General features: G+C 37.6%; 1 protein-coding gene across 3 annotated transcripts in view; it reads left to right on the top strand.

Annotated features, from left to right (window-relative positions):
• The window catches only part of DLGAP1 (DLG associated protein 1), a 629,180-nt gene that overhangs the window by 195,320 nt on the left and 411,188 nt on the right, over positions 1-22,672 (top strand). For all 3 annotated transcript variants that reach the window (XM_059706573.1, XM_059706574.1, XM_059706572.1), the window contains exon 3: positions 18,825-18,932. The gene's annotated coding sequence lies outside the window, so the exon portion shown is untranslated. The remainder of the gene's footprint in view (positions 1-18,824; positions 18,933-22,672) is intronic.

Raw genomic sequence — 22,672 nt, 5'->3', positions numbered from 1 at the left:
CTACCCAAAGTGTCAGTTGGAGATGTGTTTATCAGAACTACACATAAATTAGGCCCATGTGAGAAGTGAGAGAGTCAAAATACCAGACACTTAAAAAAGGGAGAACTCCAAAGAGATTTTAACAAGGGAGTGGTCAAGTAAATGAAAAGTTGGTTTTTGTCCAGATGTAGTAGTAAGTGCTGCTCCTTGAAGTTCTATGAGATTAGATAAGGCTATGTTCTGTATAACAGTGTTTTCCACCAAGATGACAGTGCTTCTTCTCGCTTACTGACGTATATTCTTTTACTGCAGGTAGCCAGTGCTGAATTTTCTCCTTTATTCTGTGATAGTTTACTTTCCAACCAACTGTGAAATTAAGAAAATTCTCCCCACAGCAGTCGGGTGCAGTGTGTTAGTTTGTATCTTATCAAAAACAGTTTAAATGGATCTCTGGTGGCATTTCAATGAAAATTAAAAGCACAATTCCAGTGTTTTGGGAGTAAAGAATATTTTCCATTGCTACTTAACTCGTTTGGTTTAACTGCCACAAAACTAGTCCATCACATGCAATAACAGAAGTCTAATTCTTTCTCTGGTCTTTAAACTGTGTCACTTCATTTATGAATAACTAGGGTGGGAAAATGGAGGTGATAAATGGGTCCCTATTTTTTAAAAGAAATGTGAAAAGTCTTGCACATCAATCATCTTATTAAGTCAGGTCCCATAGGCAAGAACATGTGAGGCATTGTTATCTGTTTGGGCAGTAAGAGAATATTATTTCATTTTTCCTTAAACCCACCAGTAGCTCCTACCAGCAGAGCTTCTTGGTACTGGGACTGCAGAGAACCTTACTGACCAGTCTGTCTCCAGACGTTTTTCTTTCTATTCCTTCTTAAACACCTTTCGGCTCATTCTACTCTTGACACTTCAACTGTTGTTGCCCAACTCTCAGGCTCCCTGGCTCCCTCAGAACAACATATTCACCAAAACTCGAGGAAGAGCTGGTATTCATGGGGTTTGTCCCTTCCAAGATCCAGACCCTATTATGGTGGTTGCATGGGCCTTTGATCCACAAGAGAAAGTCTCAGACTCTACTACACTCAGAAAATGTCGAGTGATCAAATTCTTTTGCGACATATGTCCCAGTTCTCTGCAAATGCTCAGCTCGTAGCCTGGCAAATCCAAAATCTAATCCTACATGTTTTCATTTTAATGAAATTTTCACCCTGGCAGGTGTGTTCAGTGGTTAGAGCATCAGTCCACAAACTGAAGTGTTGCAGGTTCGATTCCCAGTCAAGGGCACGTACCTGGATTACAGATTCGATCCCTGGCCCTGGTTGGGGGGTGTGGAGGAGGCAACCAATTGATGTGTCATACATTGATCTCTTCTCTCTCTCTCTCTCCTCCTCTCTCCCCCTCCCCAAGCTTCCCTCCCTTCTACTCTCTCTAAAAATCAATATCCTTGCATAAGGGTTAAAAAAATAAAATAATATTAGAGTATTTTAATCAATATATTTTATATTATATTTTAATATTCTTCATGTTATAGCTTAATATTGCCAATGAATTAAACTTATAACTTCAGTAAATTCTTCTTTCAAATGATTCTTTTAAAAACTGTGGAAGGACTTATCTGAACAAAATAAATTTTAAAAAGATTGTTCTCTAGCTTTTTAAGGAACATAACAGTTTGGCTGAGAACACCTAGGAAGTTTGAGCTTCAAAGTACTTGGCCTTGGAATTTATCAAAGTGGCATTCACCCTGCATGGGAGAATTTACAGTTGTTAAGGAATAGCATCATTTAACACATGCACTCACAGGGGTTTTTTTGGTTGAAGAAAATGTCATATTTGACTTTAACATGGATTACATTTTTTCCAAGAATATTGCTTCTGATTTTTCTGTGGCAAAGTAGCTGCTGTTGCTATGCTATCAGCTCTGTTGCTATGGGGGATGCCTTGGGTGTTTGCCAGACTAGGATTGGTTATTTCAGCACCCTTATGTTCAGCAGTTGACATTTTTCTACGTTGAATCATGCTATTTTATCTTAATTCCATGGACAGGTTCAATGTTGATCAGCCTGGAAAGAACGAGATTAGATATAAAGGAATCCAACTATTTCTTTAGAAAACTTAAGAATTCAAGTGGTATGTGTGAGAAGCATATATTTATGCATGGACATGTAAGACTAAATGTGATATATCTAGACATTGGCCTGTGTACAAGACGTGTGATTTTAAGTCATGAGGTTCAGAGAAATAAAAAGGGACAAACGTTGGCATTCATTCTAAACAGAGAAATTATTTCAAATTGGAGTTGACCACATATTGTCAACTTCATTGACAACTGTCAAAATTAATGTAACTACTATTTGAGGTAAATGCAATTCTTCATAAATGCAATTCTCTGCTCTCCTCTCTGCTTTTAAGATGCTTGTGTCGTTGGTAAAGGTTCTCTACCCTAGGACCAACTTTCTAATGATCTGTCTTTGCCGCTGTAATATGGTGACACCAATTGAATATTTAAGACCATCGCCAAACCAAAATTCAAAATTCTTTGAAAGGAAAAAGAGAAACTCAGTATCACAGTGATTGTCCCCTGGCTCGATCTTTTTATCTCAGGTGCAGGAGAAATAGCCTTTGAAACACAAGATCTAGGAGCTTCTGCACCCTGGTTGCTTAATCACTAGTCTGTTTTAATAAGATAAGGCCCAAATTTGTAATTTTTCCAAATATGTATTCACAGGTGGGCTTGTAAAAGGGATGTGTAAGTTGGCTTAGTAGTGGGGGAATCAAGCTTTTATTACTGAAAAGCATATAGTGGCCATTTATTGTAACTATTTTTAGTCTTCAACATTAGAGAACACTGGAAGCTAGGTTTTTGAGTGAACTTGACATTTCTGCAATAAAATTTATTTTAGCGCCCTGACCAGTTTGGCTCAGTGGATAGAGCATCAGCCTGCGGACTGAAAGGTCCCAGGTTCGATTCCGGTCAAGGGCATGTACCTTGGTTGCAGGCACATCCCCAGTGGGAGATGTGCAGGAGGCAGCTAATCAATGTTTCTCTCTCACTGATGTTTCTAACTCTCTATCCCTCTCTCTTTCTCTCTGTAAAAAATCAATAAAATATATTTTTAAAAAAAATTTATTTTAGCAAATAACTAAAATTTTTTTAGATCATTTCCTGAAAGCATTAATTCTCAACTGCTGAGTGGATTTTTATCTCAATAATTTCCCTCCTAAAAATGATTACTGTCTTTAACAATTAAAAAGGCTGTATGCATCCAGGTTGCAGAGAACACAATGTAGTGTTAATTTCAAGGAATTATTTCTGTAGGTCCTTTTTGACTAGTGGAGTATATATGTGAATATAAATATAGTATTCTTGAATAAAAAATACATTTTTTTGGATGACAACTAAAGAGGACTTCAAAACATGAATAATTCCTATGTCCAATTTATGATGGTATAGTATATAGCCATATGCATATTTAAGCCTTAAATTGTGGTACCTTAAGAAACAGGGCACAGTGCAGAAATCGGGACAGAAGCATACGCTGTTCTCAAGCTGTGTCCTCATCTCCCCCTTTCATCCATCCTCCCACCAAAAGCAAACAGTCTTGTATAGAATCTGAACGAGCACTAGTGTTCGCTTTCAAGATTGGCAAAATAATTCAAATTATTCTTTGTTGTGGACATTTGGGAGAGACGTAAATAATGTTCTTCTTATGTAACCCTGTCAATACTTTTGGGTGGCCTGAAAATGCGATATGTAACATTGCAAAATGTCGCTCACAGATTTAAAAACAGGGACAAGCAATTTGATTTTCTCATTCCAGGGGCATTTCAAACCCAGCTACCTCATCAATATGACCCCCATGTCACCCCTGCATGACTCAAGTTGTTGCGCATTTGACACTCTTTTCTTACTGTCATCACTTTATTGTCTGCTTTCCCCAGTGAGCTTCTCAACAGTTGGGCCTGTCCTTTATTTATTTGTATATCTAAATGACCTCTATTAGTGATTCTTATATAACTTAACTCATCTTTCCCCTCAAATTTGCTCTTTTTCCTACCAGCCATCCTGGGTTCACCCATGAGCCCTCCTCTGTCTTTTTTTTTTTTTTTTTTTTTTTTTTTTTTAATCTCCAGTTGAGCATTGTTCTCCTTTAAGTCCCTTCTTCATTATTCCTGCCACAGTATTATTACATGCCCTAATTCATTTTTGCTCACACTCTATCTTTAGCTTCCATCTGGTCCCTATAGCCAGTCTCACTCTTCTCCAAGAATTTTTATAAAACACAAATCAGGCCTCGTACTCACCATGCTTATTTGCATGTCTTGGACATTTTATAAACTGAACTTGTTCAAACCTAACACTTGAGCTCCCGCTAACACCCAAAACTTTTTTCAAGCTCAGCCTTCCTCAAAGTAAATGGATCTCGATTGTTCCCAATTCTAAGGCCCAAAACCTTGGAGTCTTTCTCAGCTCTTCCCTTGCATGCCCAACATTCAGTTAACGAGCAAACCCTATTGGCTTTGCCTTGAAAGTATGCATATAATCTTACCAGGCCACCGGCCTACTCAAAGCCTCATCCCCTGATGCCCAGACCTCTGCAATGGTCCTGACAGTCTATCTGCCCCTTTATCTCCTGTGGTGCCTTATTGGATTCTGACAGTGGTGAGTGTAAGATGCAGTGAGTGGATTATTTTCATACCTTATAAATAAGGGCCCTGTGACATTAAGAGTTTGACTGTGAATTATGGAGTAATTCTTGCCCAAGGCTCTGATTCCTAAACTCGTGTTCTCTTCACCTATGACAACTGAGTCTTGTAAAGGGCTAGGTGACTGGTTTACAGTGGCACAAGTATATAGAGGAGGAACAAGGACTGGAACTAAACTCAGTGCTCTGCCCATCCAAGTAGTGCATAATTCATACACATGAAGCATTAAGGATGCATTTATTTGATGAATAACATTTTAAAATGAAAATATAACTAGAAGTTTAGCAAACTAAGTTTTAGTTAATTCTGTATGAAAACATGAGATCTTCCTTTGAGGGTTGAAATCAGGTCATGTGGGAATTGGAATTTTTTTAAAACTATATTCAGAACAGGCAGTGCATGTTAATGATAACTGCGACAACAATAGATTATTGTAATTTTCTATATATATTTTCTGAAATTGTCTTCCTTGAGTATACCACTATATGGACATTTATTGCATAAGATTTGAAGTAATTTATTTTTCTGATCATAAAGGATGGAACAGGGTGTGTTCTCTTCACAATTCTTACATAAATGTGTTTTAAAAGTTATTGTTTACATAAAGGAAATGAAAATCACAACCACAGTGCGGTACCACTTCACATACTTGAGTCGGCTGGTATTTTACATATATAAGGGTTGGGTTGGTGAGGTCCTAGAGAAATTGGAACTTGTGCATTGCTGGTTGGGAATTTAAATGGTGTAATCACTATGGAAAACAGTATAGTGGTTCCTCAAAAAGTTAAACATAGAATTATCATGTTTCAGCAATTCTCCAACACATGAGTAATGCATTGCACTACCACTTAACCATGGCTACCCAACCTCACTAGGTGAGAGGGATTTTCATCTCCATTATAGGTAATCTCATGGGCCCACCATCCCGTATGTGGGCCATCATTGATTGAAATGTCTTGTGGCTCATGACTGTATATAGTTCTGTGGCAGTAGATATATTTACATTGTTGTACAGCTATCATCACTATCATCTCCAGAACTTTGTCATCATCTCAAACTGAAACTCAATTTTCATTAAAAACTAACTCCCCACCCCCCCTTTTCCCCACCTCCTGATAACCTCTATTTTATTTTCTCTATGATTAGCCTTGTACTGGGAACCTTATATAAGTGGAATCATGTGATGTTTGTCATTTTATGTCTGACTTATTTTACTTAGCATAATATCTTCTAGGTTTATCCATGTTATAGCATACATCAGAATTTTATAAGGTTGAATAATCCTATATAATAAAAGCCTAATATGCTAGGTATCTGGTCGACCACTCGGCCGTTCAACCAATCAAAGCATAATATGCTAATGATATGCTAAGGCTGCTCAACCGCTCACTATGACGTGCACTGGCCATCAGGGGGCAGACGCTCCAACCGGTAGTTTAGCTTGCTGCTGGGGTGCCGCCAATCAGGACTGAGTGAGACAGGCTGGACATACTCTGGAGCCCTCCCATAGTGATCCCTGGCTGGCCAACCTCCCGTGTCTCTCCCTGGCCCAAATCGTGCACCAGTGGGGTCCCTTGGCCTGGCCTGCACCCTCTCACAATCCAGGACTCCTCAGGGTATGTCAGAGAGCCAATATCGGGCCAATCCTGTAGGCCAGGCAAAGGGACCCCATTGGTACATGAATTTCATGCACCGGGCCTCTAGTATTTAATAGTTTGTGTACCACATTTTGTTTATTCATTGATCTGCCTGTGGACATTTTGGTCATTCTCGCCTTTTGGCTTTTGTAAGGCCATTGTGAGCATCTATAGTAATAAAAGTGTGATATGCTACTTAGACTGGATGTCCTTCTGGATGACCTTCCAGATGAAGCTGTGGCAGCAGGGGCCGAGGCAGAGGTGGCAGTGGTGGGGGCTGAGCCCCTTACACGAATTTTGTGCATCATGCCTCTAATAGGTATATAAATACATGTTAGAGTCTCTGCGTTCAGTTCTTTGGGGTATATATCAGAAGTGAAATTGCTATATTACATGGTAATTCTTATTTAGTTTTTCAAGAACTATCACTCTGTACCATTTTATTTTAATATTTTATTTCTAGCTTTGAGAAATAATTGACATGAAACATTGTATAAATTTAAGGTGTACAGTGTATTGATTTGATACTTCTGTATTGAAAAATGATTACTGTCATAGTCTTAGCTAACACCTACATCATGTCACATAATTACCATTTTTTTTTTTTATGGTAAGAACATTTAAAACCTACTCTCTTGGCAACTGTGAGTATCTAATACAGTATATTAACTATAATAACCACACTCTACATTATATGCCCAGAACTTATTTATATTCCATTGGTGTTTATCAGCCATGAGAAAGAAGGTAATTCTGCCATTTGCAACAATATGGATGGTCCTTGAGGGCATTATGGGAAGTGAAATAAACAGAAAAAGACAAATACTGTATATATTAACTACATATGGAATCTAAAAAGCAAAATTCATACAGAGTACATTGGTGTATATACATGTATATATTTATATATGTGTGTGTGTGCATGTGTGTGTGTGTAGATATCTCTCTATATAAAAGCCTAATATGCAAATTGTCCCCATGGGAGTTCAACCGGGAGACCAATCACTCTCTATGATGTGTGCTGCCCACCAGGGGGCAGCGCGGAATGAAGGAAGGCCCCAGCCAGCAGCTGGAAGGCCCTGAACAACTCTGATTGCCAGCCAGGCCTAGGGACCCTACCCGTTCATGAATTTCATGCACTAGGCCTCTAGTATAAATAGATAGATATAGATAGATATAGATATAGATATAGATATAGATATAGATATAGGTGATATAGATAGATATAGATATAGATATAGATATAGATATAGATATAGATAGATAGATAGATAGATAGATAGATAGATAGATAGATAGATATAGATATATATGACATCTTTATCCATTCATCCATTGATGGTCACTTAGGTTGTTTTTAAATTTTGGGTATTATAAGTAATGCTGTCATGAACATGGGACTGCAGATATCTCTTCATGATCTTTTTTTTTTTTCTTTCCTGTGGTTATATATCCACAAGTGGGGTTATTGGATCATTATGGAAATTTTATGTTTAATTTTTTTAGGAATCTCCACATTATTTTCCATAGTGGCTGCACCAATTTACTTTCCCACCAAGAGTATGCAAGGGTTCTCTTTTCCCCATATCCTCACCAACACTTTTCTCTTGTCTTTTGATGATTGCCATTCTAACAAATATAAGGTGATGTCACTTTGTGGTTTTGATTTTCATTTCCGTAATTATTAGTGATGTTTTTTCATCTCTTCATGTGCTAATTGGCCATTTACATATATTCTTAGAGAACTGTCTGTTAAGTTCTTTTCCCATTTTTAATTATTTGTTTTTGTCATTGTTGAATTGTAGGCATTCTTTCTCTGTTCTAGATATTAATCCTTTATCAGATACAGGATTTGAAATCGTTTCTCAGTAGTGGTTTTGAGTGTATTTTATTTCACAGTTTTCATGGTTGTTACTCTGGATATTACAATATACTTATGTGACTTACTACAGTCAACTAGTACCAACATTTTACCACCTTAATCTATGGAAACCTTACTTCTACTTAGGTCTCTTATCTCCCACATTTTTAGATGTCATTGTCTTGAATATCTGATTGCCTTTTTTTCAGTCATCAAATATGATTTATGGAATTCATGAGTAAAAAGATTGCACATACCTATATTTCTGCTCTTATCCTTGTTTATTCTTTCCTTATGCTCCACTTTATTTTATTTTATTTTATTTTATTTTGGCTTAAAAGAACCTTCTATAACCAATTTTTAAAGTTAGGTTTGCTAGTGACAAACTCTTTTATATTCCCTTTCTATAAGGAAGTCATTATTTCATCTTAATTTCTGAAGGGTAATTTTGCAGAAAATTGAATTTATAGTTGACATTTTTTTCCTTTTTTTTCTTTCATTATTTGAAAAACATTATGCCACTTTCTTCTCACCTCCATGGTTTCAAATGGCCAATCTATTATTATTCAAATTAATGTTCTATAAAAACACTTGGTATGTATTCCTTTGGGTTTATTCTGTTGGGATTTCCTCAGATCCTTGAATTTGTACATATGAGTATTTTACCAAATTTTGGAAGTGTTCAGTCACTATTTCTTTGAATATTCTTCTAGGCCCATTATCTATCTCTTCTCCTTCTGCTAGTTCAGTGACATAAATGTCGGGTGTTTTGCTACTGTCCTGTCGGATCCTGAAGTTCCTGTTTATTTAAAAAATATTTTATCTATACTCTGTTGTTCATATTGGGTGAATCAGTTGATCTGTCCACAGTCCTTTCTACTCTTCTTTTGAGCCCATCTTCCAATTTATTTCCTTTTATTATTATTTCCGTTATTGTATTTTTCAATTCTATAATTTCCATTTGCTTATTTTTTATAACTTGCATTTATTTGGTGAAATTTTCTGTATTTCCATGTGTTCTAGAAGAATATGTAATTGATTGCTTAAACAGTTATTTGATCGCTGTTTAAAATCCATGTCAGATAATTCAGCCATCTGACTCATCTTAATCTTGACATCAGTTAATTGTCCTTTCTCCTGTGAGTTGTGATTTTTTTTTTTTTTTGTATGACCGGTAGTTTTTTATTATATCCTGGATATTTTCTCTGTAAAGTTAGACAAAGGAGACTTTGGATCCTATTTAAGTGTTTTATAGTCGCAGGCAGTCACTGTTTTAAGTTTGAGATGCAGGTCCTCCCCTACATTTTTGGGCCATGGTTCCAATGACAGTTTATCTTCCAATGGGTTTCCCTTGTGATTCTGGTCTGCCGGCTTTAGTGGTGTTGCTGAGGTTTATTACTAGTCCGAGCTGCACTGCCTGAGGGAGCTGAATCAGCTTTTGATGGGCATGCCTCTGGACGCCTCTCACTTAGGAAGGAGGGTCACAGGTGTGCAGGACAGAGAGGCTCTCTGGGCTGGGCCACTTCTCAGGTTTAATAAAGGCAACCTGGTGTGTAACAAAATTTGAAAAAAAGATATAAAAATGGGAAAGAGATGTACAGAAATATGCCAAAGACAAAAATGTGTCTTTCATAGCCTTTTCTACAGATGACCCTACACGTTTCCCATCCATGTTGGAAATAAAGGCAATAGAAAGAGGCTCCCTGTCTTCCTGTACTTCTTTTGCCTCTGCAATAGACTTTCTCACCTAAATACCGTAAAAATGAGCTTTGTGCCCTCTTTTGTAGCAGACATTTTACTGTGATGGCACTGGCCAGGGAAGCCAGTGCACAATTTATTTCTACTGAATCTTCTGCCCAATGCGAACCAGGAGGGAACCAAAGAAATAGTTGCAGCAAATTGCACTTTGGGAGCACTCCGCAGGTCACAGCGAACCTTGCCGCCTGAAACATGTTTCCCTCCCTGGGACTTCGAAAGGCACAGTGAGGGATGTAGGTATGAACAAGGCAAGGTGGGTCAACTACAATCGCTAACCATTTACATGTTTCTCCACCTGTTGCCATTCAAGATATTTTCTGACTGTGAATTCTTGTATCTTTATTCCTCAAAAAGTAGTGAATAAGTGATTCACAAGAGATGAAAATACACTTCTGAATAGTGGGTATATGAATATTAGAGGATGCATCTTCAATGGTTCAGCACTTTTATGCAAGCTTATAAGTGTAGTGGTTATGAATCTATAACAATAAGTTACATTTGACTTTTCATATCTTTCTATTGCTGGGCTTTAGTCAAGATGTTTTAGTGTTGTCCCTCAGAGGTACGTCTTCAGGGAATATGAAGTCGACCATATCTGTTCAATGTATTTATTAGGTGGATGAGTCAGACTAAAGAATTTTCTATGTTGGAAGACACTAAAGCATAGTTTATGGTCTGCTCAAAACATAACATATTTTCAAAACCCTGATTATTGCAGATAATGGTGTTATTGACATTGCAAAATTTTGTAATTAAAGAATAGATTTAGTACAGTGCTTTAAACTTATTTTCCATTATGTTTTCCATTATGAAATGGCTTTAAGGTGGCTGTTTCTATTTAGACTAAAAACAAATGCAGCCAGCCATTGTGACCAAGAGCTCAATTTTGTCACTTTATTATCATAATTATTGGCAAGAGGAAGAGATTGTATATTGATTCAGAGGCAAATTTACATTTTTATTATTGTTATTCCTCTGATCCTAAACAAGTTGACACAAAATGAAGTATGCATAATTTTAAAAAATGTTAAATAGATCAATTTCAGAACATTGAACTGGGGCTTTGGGATTTCAGGTTATTCACTTAATTATAGCTGTAATTCTCAGCACCTATGGAGAATTAATTTTAATGGTCATGAAATAAAAGATAAGTTTTAAATGCTGTAGAATTTGCTTAATGTAGTTTAATTTGAGGGGAAAATATTTTTCTGTAATCTACGTGACTCATACTTTATCCTTAAGCTTCTTGAGAGCAAGAACCTTACCTTCCCCATCTTTCTGTTAGTGCCACAAAACCAACAACCACCCCTATTTATGTATAATGACTGGGCTTTAATTTTATGTGCAATATAGTAGCTATAGTAATAACTCTTATGTCCATTAGACGTTATAACTTTTGATTATCCATATTTCAGGCCAAAACATCTTCAACACTTTTTGTCAGTGATTAAACTCAAAGTAATTAAATTCATATAATATTTTATCATTTAAAAGTTTAGTACATTTTACCATTACAATACCAGGATGTGAAGTTCCATGAAGGAATTTGTTTTCTACCCTAACCCCAGAACCTGAAACAGTGTTCTAGCAAATAGTAACCATTCAATATTTGTTGATTGTATCAATACATTTTTTTAAACATTGTGGAAAAAATAGTCAGCATAGGCTGCCTTTGTGGTACGGTATGAAGACCCCCCAGATTTAGTATAAAGAAATCTAAATTAGTGTCCCCTCTGCTACTAATTTGCTGTGTGATATCAGGCATGCCACCTAACCTCTCTGTGTCTTTCTTATCTATGAAATGAAGAAAATAGATTTGATGAGTGATAAATTCCAGCCCATGTTTAAAAGTGCATAAGTCACTGATTCATGATTAGTAGTATTCATTTGGGAAGCAGCCAACTGGAAATAAAGTTACAGTTTGTGGCCATGACACCAGTGTTGCCAACTGGCACGTCAGGGCTTGGAACTAAGACTTTGGTCTCTGGCTACTAAAAATTTGGCTCTAACAATTAAACTAATTACCAACTTCATTCTTTTAAGGCTTTTCTAAACTTTGGCATGGCAAGTTGATTTTTAAGAATAAAGAAAGCTAAATCTGATGCAGAAGAGAAAGATGTAGAATAATGATAAAAATAACTAGAATTAAATCCTGGCTCCAAAATTTTCTGAGAGCTTGTCCAAGTAATTTAATCTCTCCATGGCTCAATTTTAGCATCTGTAAATAAGGATAATGATGATATCTAAATAAAGTGATTTATTTAAAGTTCCTGGGACATGAGAAACTTTGACAGCCTTACAGCCAGGCTAATGTAAATTAGATGAATGAAAAAGAGTTCATGAAAATAAATCTGTATATTTGGCCTGAGGCACTGAAAGGTGGAACAGTGTGTGAGCACATGGCTGAGTAGGTCTGTATTGTGGCACCTCCACCTCCCAGCATTAATAATTTAGGCTGTTTCTTAACATCTCTACATCTAGGTCTTTTCAGCTGTAAAATGGTGATAATAATAGCCATCAATGTAATGTGCATAGAACAATGCCTGGCATATTGTAAGCCCTCAATAAAGGGAGCTATTCTTATTATGTTCCGTTAAGTTTTTCCAGGCAGGTAATTAAAAGAGATGTGGAAAGACTATAAGTTCACTGAATGAAGAAAAAACAATGGGAATTCAGTAGGCCAAATAGATAATAGTCCAGTTGATTGTTGTTGTGTTTAGTGGTGTGTGGGGGTTTTTTTTTAACTATTTGCAAACATATTAAACTTTGAGATTTCAGGGGGGAAAAACGCTGTGTAAATGCAGGGTATTGAGAGATCCCACTTCAGTCATTAACAATAAATAACCAATTTAATATAAAATTATACAATATCCAATTTTAAAATCTTGGGTGATGCACCCTACCCTTTTTATTTTCTTAATCCTGACATGAGAATATGTTTTTATTGATTTTTTAGAGAAAGAGAGAGAGAGACATCAATGTGAGAAAGAAACATCAATTGGTTGCCTCCTGCATGCACCCTGGCCAGGATCGAACCTGCAACCTGGATATGTGCCCTGACCAGAAAGCGAACCCATAACCTTTTGGTGTACGGAACGACACTCTAAGGAACTGAGCCACCTGGCCAGGGAGAGCCTTCCTTTTAACTGAGAAACCTGCCCAAGGAAAAGATCTTTTAGTCTCCTGCCACATGGGTTAAAAGATGCTGCTGAGCAATGCGCTAAAAGTTGTAAATAGATTATTATTCTTTTGCTGGCACAGCTATGCCATCACAATGAGTCGTTGCACACCTGCCTTTCACCGGGAGCCCCAAAGCATCGGGTCTGTGGAGAAGTGAGTTTGTGTTTGGGGCAGCCCCTTACAATTTCAGCACAAAGAGTTCTTTAGCCAAACTGAAGCTGAAAAGCTGTCACAGTTGGGCTGAGATATAAAGGAGAGGATGGAAAGGGAAGAACACGGGCCAAATAAGCAAAGACAGTTAATGGAGGCTAAGCTCCCAACTAGCACTACACATTTTAAGGTGCTTTGTTTTTAGTGAGCCTTAAAGAGACATGAAATAAACATATATTGCATGATGGTGAAGCCTTTTTCAGTTGATTGGAAAGTTTCTTGGTTATATCTGAGCACACATTACCTCATTTTTTAAAAATCATGTGCAGTTGTTCAGAAATAGGTACAGCCCATTCTTCCAACAGGATTAGAGTAGAAGGGACTTCTTAGCAGAAAGTAATGGAAAGTTTCCTCCCTTAAAATTATCTGTTACACAGTAAGTTTGTTTACACTTTAGCAAGCAAGTGCTTCTTTAAAATATAAATATCTCTCAAAAGTGTAAGGTACCTCCTTTATTCACACTTTAAAAGTAAATTGTTGCCCTAGCCAGTTTGGCTCAGTGGATAGAGCATCAGCCTGTGGACTGAAGAATCCCAGGTTTGATTCCGGCCAAGGGCACATGCCCGGGTTGCGGGCTTGATCCCCAGTCGGGGGCTTGCAGGAGGCAGCCAATCAATGATTCTCTCTCATCACTGATGTTTCTATCTCTCTCTCCCTCTTCCTTCCTCTCTGAAATCAATAAAGAAATATATTTTTTAAAAAGTTTTAAAAAAAAAGTAAATTGTTTTTATTGCTGACTTTTCTCTTTCCCAACTGAGGATTTGACCTTGAAGGCAGTAGAGTCTGAAATGGAAATTTTAAATTAAATTATTAAATTAAATTAAATTAGAAACAGAAGGACTTCTGAGGTCGGTTGGTTCGATAAAGGAGCTTTGGTCAGATGTGCAAAAGCTATTTGGGAAGGAAGGAGAAGACGAACGGACATGTGAGGAGAACAGTCTAGATTAATTTAGTTGGCAGTTATATTAGGATTTTCAGTTCATTTCCTATATCCTACATCCAATGCTTAAACTATAAGTTAATGCTTGAAGCACTTGCTAGAGTGTGTGCCAGTTCATTGCAACAGGGTGACTGTTAATGTCCCATAACTAGCAGGGCCCAGGGCATAATGAAAATGCAGGTCACTTGTTCTAAAGGTAGGGCAGAAAGTTGGTTAAATGTTCTAAAATACAAGACTGTTTCTTTCTTCCGCCATTTCTCTCTCAACTTATCATAATGTTTACATTTACTATTTAAGGTAGTTCTAAGGAAAGAAAAAAACAAAAGTTTAAATGATTAGCATGAGTTTTACTATTCATCTTTATATTGTACATTGTAAATGAAAGAATGTTTAAGTTATTTGCAAAATCACCAAAATTACGCAATTTATATTTAATACTAGTAGATCATGCATATGTATACCCTTCTTACCAGACCAGTGGAAACACTGCATAAAACTTTACTGTTTTATTTCACTTCTCGATATGGGTACATTCTACCAACTCTCTCATTGGCTCACTGATGAGTAGGGAAGGGTTGAACAAAAGGAACTATGGATTGCACTTTCTCTCTTTCTCTTTGCCATCATTTTCAGCAAAACTGGGCTAATACAAGTGAAAAAAATTAAAGAAATAAAAGATATATAAGTGTAGGAACAGAAAAAAGTTTCCTTCTTCCCTCCTAGGTTCTTTGGCTGGTCTAATAATTAATTCGACATAAGTTAACAGAAGAAAAAAATTTAATTTCTTATGTATGGGAGTCCCATAAAAAAACTAGACTCGAGTGACCAAAGCAGGAAGCATTTATACCTTTTAGACAAGGAAACAGTAAATTTGTGACAAACTAACAAGACAAAGGTGTTTGGTGAAGAAGTAGCAAGATTTGCTTATGCAGCCTCTTGGCCCTAAATTTCCTCTCTCTGGTGATGAGGATAGTTTATGCTGGCACACGGAGGGTACCTTTCCCAGGGGGCATTCATCTTACTAGTATGCTTTCAGGAAGACAGAGGGTCAGAGTGTGCTTCTTTCACAAGCTGCTTCTCGAGTACTTTTATTAGTAATTCAAAATAATCAATATACCAAAGTGGTGTATTTTGGGGTGGCATATTCGACTCCCCTTTATAGGGTCCCTTGGTCATCTGTGTTTCTTAGCACCATTACCTTCTTGTGAAGTTCAAAGCAAATTCTGGTTGGAACAGACAACATGGCCCCTGGGGACTGTCAGCTTCCCCGCTTACTTAGTCATGGACATGAATACTCTACCTCATTCTCACATTGAATCTCACCGAGTCCCAGAAATCCTGGGTCCACCAGAATTCACCATCATGCACACTTATATGCAGATGAGATAGCAAGGGGTGGCTGAGGACATGCATGATGTGCAGATACCCCCTGCTCACCCACATGTGCCACTATCCTGTTGGTCTCAATCCACCAACACTGTTTAAAGATAAATATTAAAGCACAGGCCCATTCTCAGCATGAGACTTCATGCAACTGCCCAGGTTGCATACCCATGCATCCAGCTTTGCCTTGATGTTTCTTATACACAAATAAGGGATCACTTAGCTAAGTGGTTTGCAGAGGAAGTGGAAATGGGCTAGTCTTGGGCTAGTCGTCTTTTTTTATGTGATCTGACACTGACTCAGACATATGGAAAATCACAAAATAAATGAAGACCTTGTTCTGAAATTCATTCTCACTCCAGGATCTGCAGGCGTGGAAGGACCAGGAAGCAGATAATTTAACTTTGTCTTCAAACAATCATTACCTTATGGGCTATAAAATTTGAATAAAAATTTTAGGATAAAACATTATATTTTAAATGATGCTAATTATTCAGTAAAAGAGGTAATTGAGTGGAAAACTTGACAGAGATTATTTGAGATGGAAGATAGCTATACTACAAGTTAGAAGGCCTAGGTTAGTTCTGGCTAAAATCCCAGGAAATAAGGATTTTGACATTCTAATCTCAATTCTGTCACCAAGGGGCAAGTACCTTGGGCAAGTCAATCCCCTGGTCTGATTGGCCATCCTGATTTTGAGATGATAGTGCTAATTTCCTCATCTTTATACTGAGGAGCCTAGGCAAGAATCAGTAAGTTTCCCAACCTATTGATCAGGAGAATGAACTGGGGAGCATTTTCAAAATGCAGATCGCCCTGACTCTACCCATAAATACTCTCATTTAATAGCTCTTGTGTGAAATTCCATAATTTGCATTTTCAGCAGCCTTCCGGGCAGTTGTGATTATCAACCATTTTGGGAAGCACTAGCTAGATGACATTTAAGATACCACCCAGTGTTTAAGATACTTCTTTATATTACTTATCTAACTTAGGAAATACTCCAATGGTAATAAAATTGATTTTTTTTATTTTGGTAATCATTACCTGAGGATATGCTTTCCATTGATTTTTAGAGAGAGTGGAGGGGAGGGGCGGGGAGGGGAGGGGGAAAGAGAGAGACATCAATATGAGAGAGACATATCCATTGGCTGTCTCCCACATACATCCCTACTGGGGCCAGGGATCAAACCTGCAACCTAGGCACATGCCCTTGACTTGGAATTGAACCCAATACCCTTCTGTGATAGGGCTGACACTCTATCCACTTAGCCACACTGGCCAGGGCTAAAATTGATTTATTATTGTATATCTTGGGATCTGGGATTCTTTTCCAGAACTTGCATATTCTTTCCATTTTGTTTATATAGTCAATAAAGAACAATGTCTAGCACAAAATATATTCTCAGTAAATACTTATGAAGAAATAAATGTCAGTTCTGTATGCTTAACAATAATCAATTTTCCATTATCTTCTTGAGTTACCAATTCCCCATATTTGTAGGGGGAAAATTCCTTTCAGAGTTTGTCTGGTTTAGTGGTATAATGAGAATATTTAATGTAATAATTATATTTAAACCATAAAATCATACTTATACCTGATAGCTTTTGATAATGCAATCTCATTTTTATCCTTTGTAACCTGAATAAATGAGACATAAGTGAAAATATAATATTCCCAGCATGTTTAAAGTGTTATGAAAGTACATACCATTGTTATTATTGTTCTTGCAGTTTATCACCCACAGCATTGTGATACTTAACCTGTCAACTGTGCCAGTCTCAAATATTGCTCAAAGAAGTTCTGCAGAGAATTGTATAAGCCCTCAACTTTTTGAATGTTTGGTGTTCTCTTTAGAAACACATACAATGTATGTGTTTCTAAAGGGATTGAACTTCAAAGCAGAGATTCTGGGATGTCCTTCTGCCTTTGTTATTAGCACAGTAAGATCGAGCTAGCCCTGTCACCTGGTCTGGCCTCTGGTTCCTCTTCTGTAAGAGAATTTCTACATTCATTCAGGCACTTGCATTCTTTTTTTTAAAGATATATTTTTATAGATTTCAGAGAGGAAGGAAGAGGGAGAGATAGACACATCAGTGATGAGAGAGAATCATTGATTGGCTACCTCCTGCACGCCCCCTATTGGGGATCAAGCCCATGACCATGGCATGTGTCCTTGACTGGAATCGAACCCAGGACCCTTCAGTCTGCAGGCCGACACTCTATCCACTGAATCAAACCAGCTAGAGCCAGGCGCTGTCATTCTTAACTTAGGTTAAAAAAGTTACTCAAACCTTTCAATATTCTCAATTCTGAATATCATTACATCTCCACTTAATACTTAGGTTTACTATTTGCTTATTCTTTTCTGACAATATTTTAATATGCTAGGTAGGGCCACAAAAGTATATTGCTTAAAGGAAAAGAGAAGCAGAACTCTGTTAATTCCGTCCCTTTCAACACCAGATCATTTTTGTGTGTGACGATGTCCCTTTCTTTGTGACCTTTTCGAAAGAATAGTCACAGTTCACATAAAACAAGTGATGTGCGGACACCTACCTCTGCATACGTTTGGGCCCAAGCAGAAGTCCCATTTTAGCGCTTTCTTGAGAAGGCATCATTAATCATGAGGGGAGTGGTGTGGCGTAGGCAACGGCAAGCCCCTAGTGGTACTTGGGAAGGTTAAGCCATGTTTGTTGTCTTCCTGTGGCGTCAGATGAACCTCTCTGAAAAGAACAGTATTTTTTACCTCCTTTTTTAGTCACAGCTGCTGTGTTGAAGTGTTGCTACAACAATGCACAGGAAGTAAATACAGTCGTGTGTGTAATATGTCTTGTAAAATCAGTGATTGATGCGTGCATGTTATTGCTTTTTAAAGAGGATATAATTGTGAATAGTAGAAAAGTAGATTGTAGCATATCAAACCTATTTATTTCGGTGACATTTTTATGGTTGGTTTTATTTTCTGAAAAGCATAAAAGTACGAAGTGCTTTCATCATGCAAGACCAGGGCCATATAACTTTTCTGGGAGACCCCCTCCTCACATCATTGAATTGGAGCCTGCCAGAGGAGTTCTTATGAGATCTTCTTAAGTATCTTTTTGTTTCAGGATAGTTATTGCATCTAATTATTGCACTTTGTTGTTTCAGAACAGTCACGCATCACATGCCCCGAGTGGTAACGGGCTAAAAAAAACTGCAAAGTTTGGATCTGTTCCTGTCTTACAAGCCAGAAAAATGGAGAATTGATATTCAAAGGTAAACTGTCTTTTTTTCCTTTATTTATCACATCCCTATAGCTTTCTCTTCAACCATCCTACAGGAAACAATTTCTTTCTTTTTTTTGATAGCATGGTATATTTGAAAATAAATATTTATGGATTGTAATTCCAGACACATTAACAGGCAACTGGACTTAGAGACTGTGATTTTTAACTCCCTAGTTGGCTGTATGGATTCTGAATGAGATGTGTTGTACATGTTTCCCCTGCATTCTTATTGTTAATCTGCAATGGCAGATCAGGCAAATGCCATGGGCATGACTGTGGACCAAACTGTTGTACTTTAGGTTAAGCATGGAATTATGAAAACGGGTGGCATAGCTTTTACTTTTTCTTAGAGTGTTGTACAAATGTTAATCAGCCCAGACATGCTCAATGTGATCTACGTGTGCTAAGAAAGGCAGGGGAAGCATGGAGGCCATACTATGACCTTCACTCCTTTTATTTTATTATGTAGCTTTGGAAAAGATTAAAAGAAGGGTCTTAATGAAGTATGAATCAGGAATACTACGCGTGTGGAGTCAGCTACAGGGGATTGATATTGCTGAGTACTTCAGTAAACTAGCATCTTTGTTTAGGTTGCTTGTATGAGAGAATGACATGGATAGTTTTTTGGGGAGCTGATCCCATGGATCAAGAATTGAGAGCAGAGAATGAATTGGGAAGAAAAGACCAAAATAAGGGTGAGTGAACCAGCCCACCACTGTGGACCAGGGGAACTTGATTATTCTGGGACCCCTAAGATGATAGAGCTACCTTCCAGAATTTCTGCCTGAAGGATGTGCAGCAAGTTTATCCACTGACCTTTCCCCTTGGTTGTCAATTGCTCCCCGGGGCATTGACAGCACCACCTGCTGGGCTATGCTGGTACCACATGAGGTAGAAAGCAGAAAGAGTTGTCACTGGAGGCAGACACTGAAAAGTCCAGAGAGCCAAGTGGCCCAGAATGGTATGTCTGTGAGTGTGGCTGAGGTCAGAGGTGGGCCAAGGTGGGGTGATCCAGGGAGCCAGAGGCATGTGTCATAGTTCCTTCTTTCCAAAGCATACAATAAATCACATATTCCTCCTCCTCAATGAACAATCTCCAGGAAGAAAATGTTTTGTGTTTTAAAGTTGTTAATAGTGATTTCCAAATGTCAAAGAACCAGAGTGAGCAATGTTTCAAAACTAACTTATTCATCGATTAATTTCCCATTCCAGAACGAGAAGTACATCTTGGTCCACATGTACATCTGAGCCATCATATAATAAGATTTGAAGCATGACCAAAATATTGGAATTAACAGATAATGTAATAACGTTATATTTATTATTCACTGTATATTTTTTGTATATAAAAGGTGTCTGTGGACACACAAATATTTAATTATTCTCTTTCCTATCTGGAAACAACCAGTTAACAGTGTCATTATTTGTATGAAATGAGTGACTTAAATTTGCATGTCAGAACATAATGTGGCAGAGATGGTCAGCCAGCAAAATGGACTTAACACAGTAAATTGATTCCAAGTTTGTTTGTTATTGTGATGTAAAGATTATAACAAGGACTGACATAAGATTAAAATAAAGTCAGGTAAAGCCTCCCATTGTGTTGTGACTTGGAAGATCATTTGTTTAGAGGAGGAATGTAATTAATTGGTGAACTCTGTAAGGAGCATCTGTTAAACTGGTAACAAACATTTAAAATTAAAGAATGTACATTAGTGTGCAAATTTCTCATGAGGAAATGAAAGTGGAGGGGGGAGGGAAACCAGGGTAGTGGCAGATGGCAAGGCAGAAATGCCTGAGAGAAGACGGAATCAAACTATGGGGTGAAGAGAATGGCTGACAGTAGAGAGCATGTCTTAGAACAAATCACATCTGAGCACAGAATGCAAACCCAGTGAACAGTCCCAGTCACTTTCCTGAGTTATCAAAGAAAGAGGAAATGACTATCCCTTCTTACCTGAACACGACGATCGCCTCTAGGGTCTCATTCAGCTCTGAAGTCTTGCTAAATATAAGTTTGGTCATGTCTGCTTTTTGCTCAGAAAATATTCTCTGATTTATCAATTCGCCATTGTCCAAACTTCTTCACTAACATTTAAAACCTGCCACTCTGTTTCCTGACTTATTTCTAGTGACTTCACTTACCAGTGGTCTGGACCACTGTCTTGTATCGAGGCTTCCAAGTGATTTCATTGGAATGAGGATGAAATTGGTCTGGGATGAGGCTCAGGAATTGGCATGTCTAACAAGTTCCTGAGTAATGCTGGTCCTGCTGGTGCAGAGACCCTACTTTGGGAACCACTAAGTAAAACGAATGATCTAGGTTGGTGTCACAAGTTCTACATTGCAGCTGCAGTCAAGACTGCTGGCAATACGAGGGCTTGCTTGCCAACTTCCAGTGTGGGAGGTGTGTAAAGGTCAGGATCTGTCTTCTGGTCAGATACTGACTTAATATCATAACATCTTCAACAGTAAGTCTTTTGATACATTTTATGCCCTGCTGTGTTATATACTTTAGGTTTATAAATATGTATTGGATGGTTGGGGGGGGGGCGGTGGTGGAGGGAAGAGAGGAGGGAGAACAGGAAGACAGATGGACAGGTTTGGAAACCAAGGGTTGGTTTCAGCAAGAAACATAACTTCTTACAAAGAAACTGCTCTGGCATATGCCATTAGGGAAAAACTAATTTCCTTCGCATGAAAACCTCCCTATTCTATGAGACCATACTCAATATATAAGGCATTTTATTAGGTGGAATAGCTCTGTGATTCAGAGCCTGCACGTCTGGTTATCAATAGCATTGTGCTCTCTAATAAGCAGAGTCGTTCACAAAGGAATTTCTGCTATTTGACTGAGTACAACAAGGGAAATGTCATTTATATCAAGACAAATTGGACATTTTACTTTATAAAAGAGCCACTGGGTATGTGAAAGCAGGAAATCACATCTATTTAATAAATTCCTTTGCAAATGTCTCTTCCTTGAGTTTAAATTTTGCAGCTGCAGCATAATTTGAATGTTTGTTCACATTTAGGACAATTGTGCTTTCTGGTTTTTTGCTTTCTTGCATTCAAATGTGTTCACGTATCAACATTGCACATTTTCTCTCGGCATCTTTTCATCTGCATCCTTCATCCGGCGATTGGCTTGGTAAATTTATCTCACTTTTCTTGCTAAAATAACTGTTCCTGCTGTCTGTTTTCTGCCTACTCTTTGATTTATTCCAGAAAGTGGGCTCAATGCCTACTTTTTAGAGCTCAGTGTGAAATTTGTTCTGTGTGTTTCTAAACCAAGTCCCCACATTTTTTTCCTGTGATGTGTTCTGTTGTAGCATCAGCTTCAAAATGCACCCTGGAAAAAGCTTATTGCAGCTATATATTAGCATAAATAATAACAATGTATGACATGATTCTTAAAACTTTATTTTTAAAACTTATTTCATAATTTATTTTAATAGTAGGACATTAAAATTTTCATGTCATGTTATGGCATTCCTAATGTTAAGCTTAAAGGAAAAATCTCACTTCCAACATTGTTATTACTTTCTTATATGTCCTTGGCTGATTCCTTAGGCCTCAGTTACCTCCATTACAAAAAGAAGGAACTAGGATAAATGTCCCTGGGGATTCATTCTACTGCCTTATCTTGCAATCTCAGGATGCATATCATAAAGAGCTACTTAAAATTATGCACAAAACTATGTGTGTGTCAGTCAGTCGACTAATGGC

Source organism: Myotis daubentonii, chromosome 8 (assembly GCF_963259705.1).
Source record: "Myotis daubentonii chromosome 8, mMyoDau2.1, whole genome shotgun sequence".
In the NCBI taxonomy this organism is placed as follows: domain Eukaryota; kingdom Metazoa; phylum Chordata; class Mammalia; order Chiroptera; family Vespertilionidae; genus Myotis; species Myotis daubentonii.
This window is presented reverse-complemented; position numbering and strand designations above follow the sequence as displayed.